This window comes from Dama dama, chromosome 30 (genome assembly GCF_033118175.1).
Source record: "Dama dama isolate Ldn47 chromosome 30, ASM3311817v1, whole genome shotgun sequence".
Taxonomy (NCBI): domain Eukaryota; kingdom Metazoa; phylum Chordata; class Mammalia; order Artiodactyla; family Cervidae; genus Dama; species Dama dama.
Genome location: NC_083710.1, coordinates 17283460 through 17289817, shown reverse-complemented (window position 1 = coordinate 17289817; position 6358 = coordinate 17283460). Strand labels below are relative to the sequence as shown.

Here is a 6358-nt window from a genome sequence, read left to right as displayed (position 1 = left end):
GGTGCAAACTACTATGATACAAGGATATATCACACACCACAGGAAATACAGTCAGTATTATAATAACTTTAGAATATAATCTATAAAAATATTGAATCCCTATATTGTACACCTAAAACTAGTATTATAAATCAACTGTACTTTAATTGAAAAAAAAGATGGTATTTTAATCCTTTAGAACTGGATTCACACAATCCATTGGATTAAGGTGAGCCATGAGCTCACTTTATGACTCTTTTTCTAGATTATAAAACAGTACATATTCAATATAAAAAGGTTTTGAAAGTACAAAAATGACAAAGAAGAAAGTAAAATAAAAACAACCCTTGGGATGTAACATACAACCTGAAACTACTGTTAACACTGCTTTATAGTATATTTGAAAGTTGTTCAAGCAGATCCTTTTTCTGTAAAGGGCAGGGTGTATTATCACTTTAGTCTTGGCAGGCCTGTGGTCTCCATGCAGCTCTATCTAGCACTGCAGTGTGAAAGCAGCCATCGACAATAAATGGCTGTGTGTGGCTGTGTGTCAATAAACCTTCATTGACAAAAACAGACTCAAGATTAGATTTGGCCCAAGTCTGGGACTCAACAGCCTGAACAAGATGAGCCCAGAGAAGATATGTGTATGAGAAAGAGAAGGAGGGACACAGAGACACAGGGGACACAACCAACCAAAATTAAGAATGAAAAAAGTAACACTATTACAGGTCCTGTATTGGAAAAATCATAAGAGCTTACTATGAACAATTTTGAGCTAATTAATTTAAAATTTTAGATGTAATGTACCCTAGGGAAAGCTCAACTTACCCAAACCAAGTAGAAACTCTGAATAGTTCTACATCTATTAAAGGAACAAACCCATAATCTAAAGCCTTGGCCTCAATGAAAACCTGAAATCCAAAAGAATTCACCACTTTCATCAAATATTTGACAACTAAAAACTGTTGCTTGCCATCTGCCTCTATAAGGATGAAGTCATAGCCAATGACCTTCAACACACTCTGAAAAGAGTCTAGGGTAGAGATCAGGAATGAGGCACTCTGCTTAGGAAAAACTGGCAGAACAGGCCTTAAGATAGATATTTTTCAGGAAAAGATTTTATGAACCGGAAGTGAGTTCTCACCAGACACCAAATCTGCTGGCATTTTGACCTTGGACTTTCCAGCCTCCAGAACAGTGAGACTTAAATATTTGTTTAAAATACCTGCTGCTGCTGCTGCTAAGTCACTTCAGTGGTGTCCGACTCTGTGCAGACCCATTGACGGCAGCCCACCAGGCTCCCCCGTCCATGGGATTCTCCAGGCAAGAACACTGGAGTGGGTTGCCATTTCCTTCTCCAATGCATGAAAGTGAAAAGTGAAGGTGAAGTCGCTCATTCATGGCCGACTCTTAGCGACCTCATGGACCGCAGCCCACCAGGCTCCTCCGTCCATGGGATTTTTCCAGGCAAGAGTACTGGAGTGGGGTGCCATTGCCTAGCCTACGGTATTGTTTATTATAGCTGCCCAAATGGAATAAGACATCAGAAATAAGAAAACAATTAAAGATGAATTCAAGAATGTGAAATAAAACATCCCATATGGGAGAGGAGGGGACAAGATGGAGTAGAAGAACTTGAGCTCACCTCTTACAAAAACACCAAAATCACAACTCATGAATAACAATACACATAAAAATGCTGGAACCTACCCCCAAAACTAGCTTACATCCAAAAACAAAGAAGAAGCTACGACAGGACAGTAGGACTGGTGCAACTGCTTATAAAACCAAATCCCATACCCACAAGGTCGGTGCCCCACAAACTGTAAAATACATCACAGAAGTGTTCCCACAGAAGTGAAAGTTCTGAGTGCCATGCCAGCCTTAAGGTCTGGCAACAGGCGTAGAAGCCCCCAGAGAACCTGGGGATTTGAAGGCTTGCGGGCTTTGATTGCGGGAATTCCACAGAACTTGCAGAAACAGAAACTCCACTCTTGGAATGTGCACACAAGCTCTCATGCATATCAGGACCCAGGGGGGAAAAAAGCAATGACCTCATAAGAACCTGGGTCAGACCCACCTGTTGGTACTGACAGTCTTCCATGGAGGTGGGGTTAGCTGTGGCTCATTGCTGGGATAGACACTGAAGTAGTAGTTTTGGGGAGTAGTCACGGTATAAGCCCTCCTGGGGTCCACCCTTCTCTCACCAAGACGGGGCCCCCTCCAACAGCCTGAAGGCTCCAATGCTGGGATGCCTCAGGCCAACCAAACAACAGGACAGGAATACAGCTGCACCTATCAACATACAGGTTGCGTAAAGTATTCCTGAGCACACAGTTGCCCACTAGACACACCCCCTGAAATGGCCTTGCCTACCAGAGACACAAGACCCAGCTCTACCGCCAGTGGGCAAGAACCAGTCCCTCCCCCCAGAAAGCCTGCCCAAGCCTCTTAGCCTCATCCACCAGGGGGCAGACAGCAGAAGCAAGAAAAACTACAACCCTGCCACCTGCGGAATGGAAACAACAATTACAGAAAGTTAGATAGAATGAGATGGTAGAGGAGTATGTCCCAGATGAAGGGGATAGAATCCCAGAAGAAGAACTAAGTGAAGTGGAGACTGGCAGTCTACCTGAAAAAAAAATTCAAAACAATGCTTATAAAGATGATCCATGATCTCAGAAGAAGAATGGAGGCAATAAAGATTGATAAGATACAAGAAACATTTAGCACAGACCCAGAAGAACTAAAGAACAAAAGCTGAACAGTACAGTAACTGCAATATGAAAAATACACTAGAAGGAATCAACTGAAAAAGCGAGGCAGAAGAACAAATAAGTGAGCTGAAAGACAGAATGGTGGAAACCAGTCACAAAACAAAGAAAAGAGAACGAAAGAAAAGAAGACAGTCTAAAAGATGTCTGGGACAACATTAAACGCACCAACATTCACATTATAGGGGTCCCAGAAGCAGAAGTGAGAGAGAAAGGACCCAAGAAAATATTGGAAAAAGATAATAGCTGAAAACTTCCTTAACATGAGAAAGGAAACAGTCACTCAAATCCAAGAAGCACAGAGAGTCCCAGGCAGGATAAGCCCAAGAGGAACACCCCAAGACACACAGTAACCATACCGACAAGAATTAAGGACAAAGTATTAAAAGCAACAAGAGAAAAGCAGCAAATAACTACAAGCAAACCCATAAGGTTATGAGCTGATTTATCAGCAGAAACTCTGCAGGCCAGACAGAAGTGACATGATATATTTAGAGTTATGAAAGGGAAGAACCTACAACCACGAATACTCTACCCAACAAGGCTCTCATTAAGATTTGATGGAGAAATTAAAAGCTTTATGGACAAGCAAAAGCTAAGAGAATTCAGCACCACCAGACAAGCTTTGCAACAGATGCTAAAGAAACTTCTCTAGGTGCAAAAGAAAAGGCCAAGGTTAGAAACAAGGAAATTACAAATGGAAAAGCTCACTGGTAAAGGCAAACATACAGTAAAGGTAGGAAATCATATACACACAAATAAGATATCTAAACTAGGAATCATGAGAAAATACTACAAATGCAAGACCTTGTAAATGCCTTTGAAGTTAAAAGGCCAGAAACTTAAATCTTGTTTACATATAGACTGCTATACCAAAACACACACACACACACACACACACACATATATATAACAAACCACAAACAAAAAATAATCTATAATCTATGTACAGACAAAAAAGAAAAAGGAATTCAAACAAAACACTAGTCATCAAATCACAAAAGAACAAGAGAGGGAGGAAAGAAAAAAAGACCTACAAAAAATAAATGCAAAACAATTAACAAAATGGCGGTTAAAAATATACATATTGGGAGTTGAGCCGTGTAGCCATCCGCGCCACGTCGCCGGTTTAAGCGCAGTGCGGGGCCGCGGCCGGGGGCGGCGGTAGTGAGACCAGAGCTGCGCTCCAACCCCCTTTTCAACTCCGTGGTTTCTCTCCACTCCCGCGAGTAACTTGGCTCCGGGGGCTCCGCTCGCCTGCCCGCACGCCGCCCGTCACCCAGGACCACGCCGTCGGCCTCTGCCTCGAGCAGACCCCTTCCGACGGCCCTCGCTGCGCAGGCTGGGACGCCTCTCCCCGCGCCGCAGAAAGTTGAGTTTGAAGAGGGGGTAAGAGAGAGAAACATGGACAGGAAGAGGAGGATCCACCTGGAGCTGAGGAACCAGACCCCAGCAGCTGTTCGAGAACTTGTCCTGGACAATTGCAAATCAAATGATGGGAAAATTGAGGGCTTAACAGCTGAATATGTGAACTTGAGTTCCTCAGTTTAATAAATGTAGGCTTGATTTCAGTTTCAAATATTCCCAAACTACCTAAATTGAAAAAGTTTGAGCTCAGTGACAATAGAATCTGTGGAGGTCTGGATATGTTAGCAATAGAATCTGTGGAGGTCTGGATATGTTAGCAGAAAAACTTCCAAATCTTACACATCTAAACTTAAGTGGAAATAAACTGAAAGATATCAGCACCCTGGAACCTCTGAAAAAGTTGGAATGTCTGAAGCGCCTGGATCTGTTTTACTGTGAGGTTACTAACCTGAGTGACTACCGAGAGTGTCTTCAAGGTCCTGCCCCAGCTGACCTACCTGGATGGCTATGACTGAGAGGATCGTGAAGCCCCAGATTCAGATGCCGAGGTGGATGGTGTGGATGAAGAAGAGGATGATGAGGAAGGAGAGGATGAGGATAAGGAGGAGGATGAAGACGGCGAGGAAGAAGAGTTTGATGATGAAGAGGATGACGATGAAGACGAAGATGTAGAAGGGGAGGAGGATGAAGATGAAGTCAGTGGGGAGGAAGAAGAATTTGGACATGATGGAGAAGTTGATGAAGATGAGGAGGATGAGGATGAAGAAGATGAGGATGAAGAAGAGGAAGAAAGCGGGAAAGGTGACAAGAGGAAGAGAGAAACATGATGGAGGAGAAGATGATTACTAAGACCCAAATAACCCGCAAAAAAAAGAACTGTTCAGTATTGGTTGGACTGCTGACATGAATTTGGTAGCTGTTTTTTTGTTTTTAAAGAAAGAAAAAAAAAAAGGTAGCTGTGATACAAACCCCAGGACACCCACCCACCCAAAGAGCCAAAGAATAGTTCCTGTGACATTCCACCTTCCTCCATTTAGTCCCGCTTGGAAATCCACCACCAAGCTTGGGGACTTCACCCCAACAAAACTGTAAGTGTTGTTAGGTTTTTGTGTAAGACTTGCTGTAGCATGGATAGCTGTGATTGGTGAGTCAACTGTCCGTGGCTACCAGTTACATCAAGATTGTAACAGCATTTTTACTTTCTGTACAACAAAGAAGCTTTGTAAATAAATCTTAACATTCTGAAAAAAAGAAAGAATATACATATTGGTAATTACCTTAAATGTAAGCAGATTAAATGCCCTAACCAAAAGACATAGACTGGGTGGAAGGATACAAAATTAAGATCCATGGAGACTTCCCTGGTGTCCAGTGGCTAAGACTCCATGCTCCCAATGCAAGGGGACTGGGTTCAATCCCTTGTCAAGGACCTAGGGTTTGTATGCTACAACTAAAAATCCCACATATTTCAACTAAAGATCCTGCATGCTGCAACTAAGACCCAACACAGCCAAATAAAATAAATTTAAAAATATATATTTTAAAAAAGACCCTTATATATGCTGTCTGTAAGATATCCACTTCAGATTTAGAGACACATACAGACTGAAAGTGGGGGGACATAAAAAGGTATTCCATGCAAGCAAAAATCAAAAGAAAGCCAGTGTAGCAATACTCATAGAAGACAAAATAAAGTTTAAAACAAAAGACTGTTAAGAGACAGAAGATACTACATAATGATCAAGGGATCAATCCAAGAAGAAGACTACACATTCTTCTCAAGGGCACAAGAAACATTCTCTAGGACAGATCACATGCTGGGCCACAAAGTGAGCCTCTGTAAATCTAAGAAAATTAAAATCATATCAAGCGTCTTTTCCAACTACAATGCTATGAGATTAGAAATCCACTATTAGAACAAAACTGAAGAAAACACAAACACAGGGATGCTAAACAATAGGCTACTGAACAACCAATGAATCACTGAAGAAATCAAAGAGAAAATCAAACAGTATCTAGAGACAAAAAAGAAAGGCATGATGATCCCAAACCTATGGGACACAGCAAAGCAGTTCTAAGAGGGAAGTTTATTGCACCATGATACTGAAAGTGAAAGTGTTAGTCACTCAGTCTTCGAGACCCCATGGACTGGGGCCCACCAGACTCCTCTGTCCATAGAATTCTCCAGGCAAGAATACTGGAGTGGGTTGCCATGCCCTCCTCCAGGGGATCTT

At 42.2% G+C, this 6358-nt stretch overlaps 1 pseudogene; it reads left to right on the top strand.

The window, feature by feature from the left end:
- The first annotated feature begins 4160 nt into the window (after window positions 1-4160).
- Window positions 4161-4951, top strand: LOC133049708 (acidic leucine-rich nuclear phosphoprotein 32 family member B-like; annotated as a pseudogene).
- The last annotated feature ends 1407 nt before the right edge of the window (window positions 4952-6358 follow it).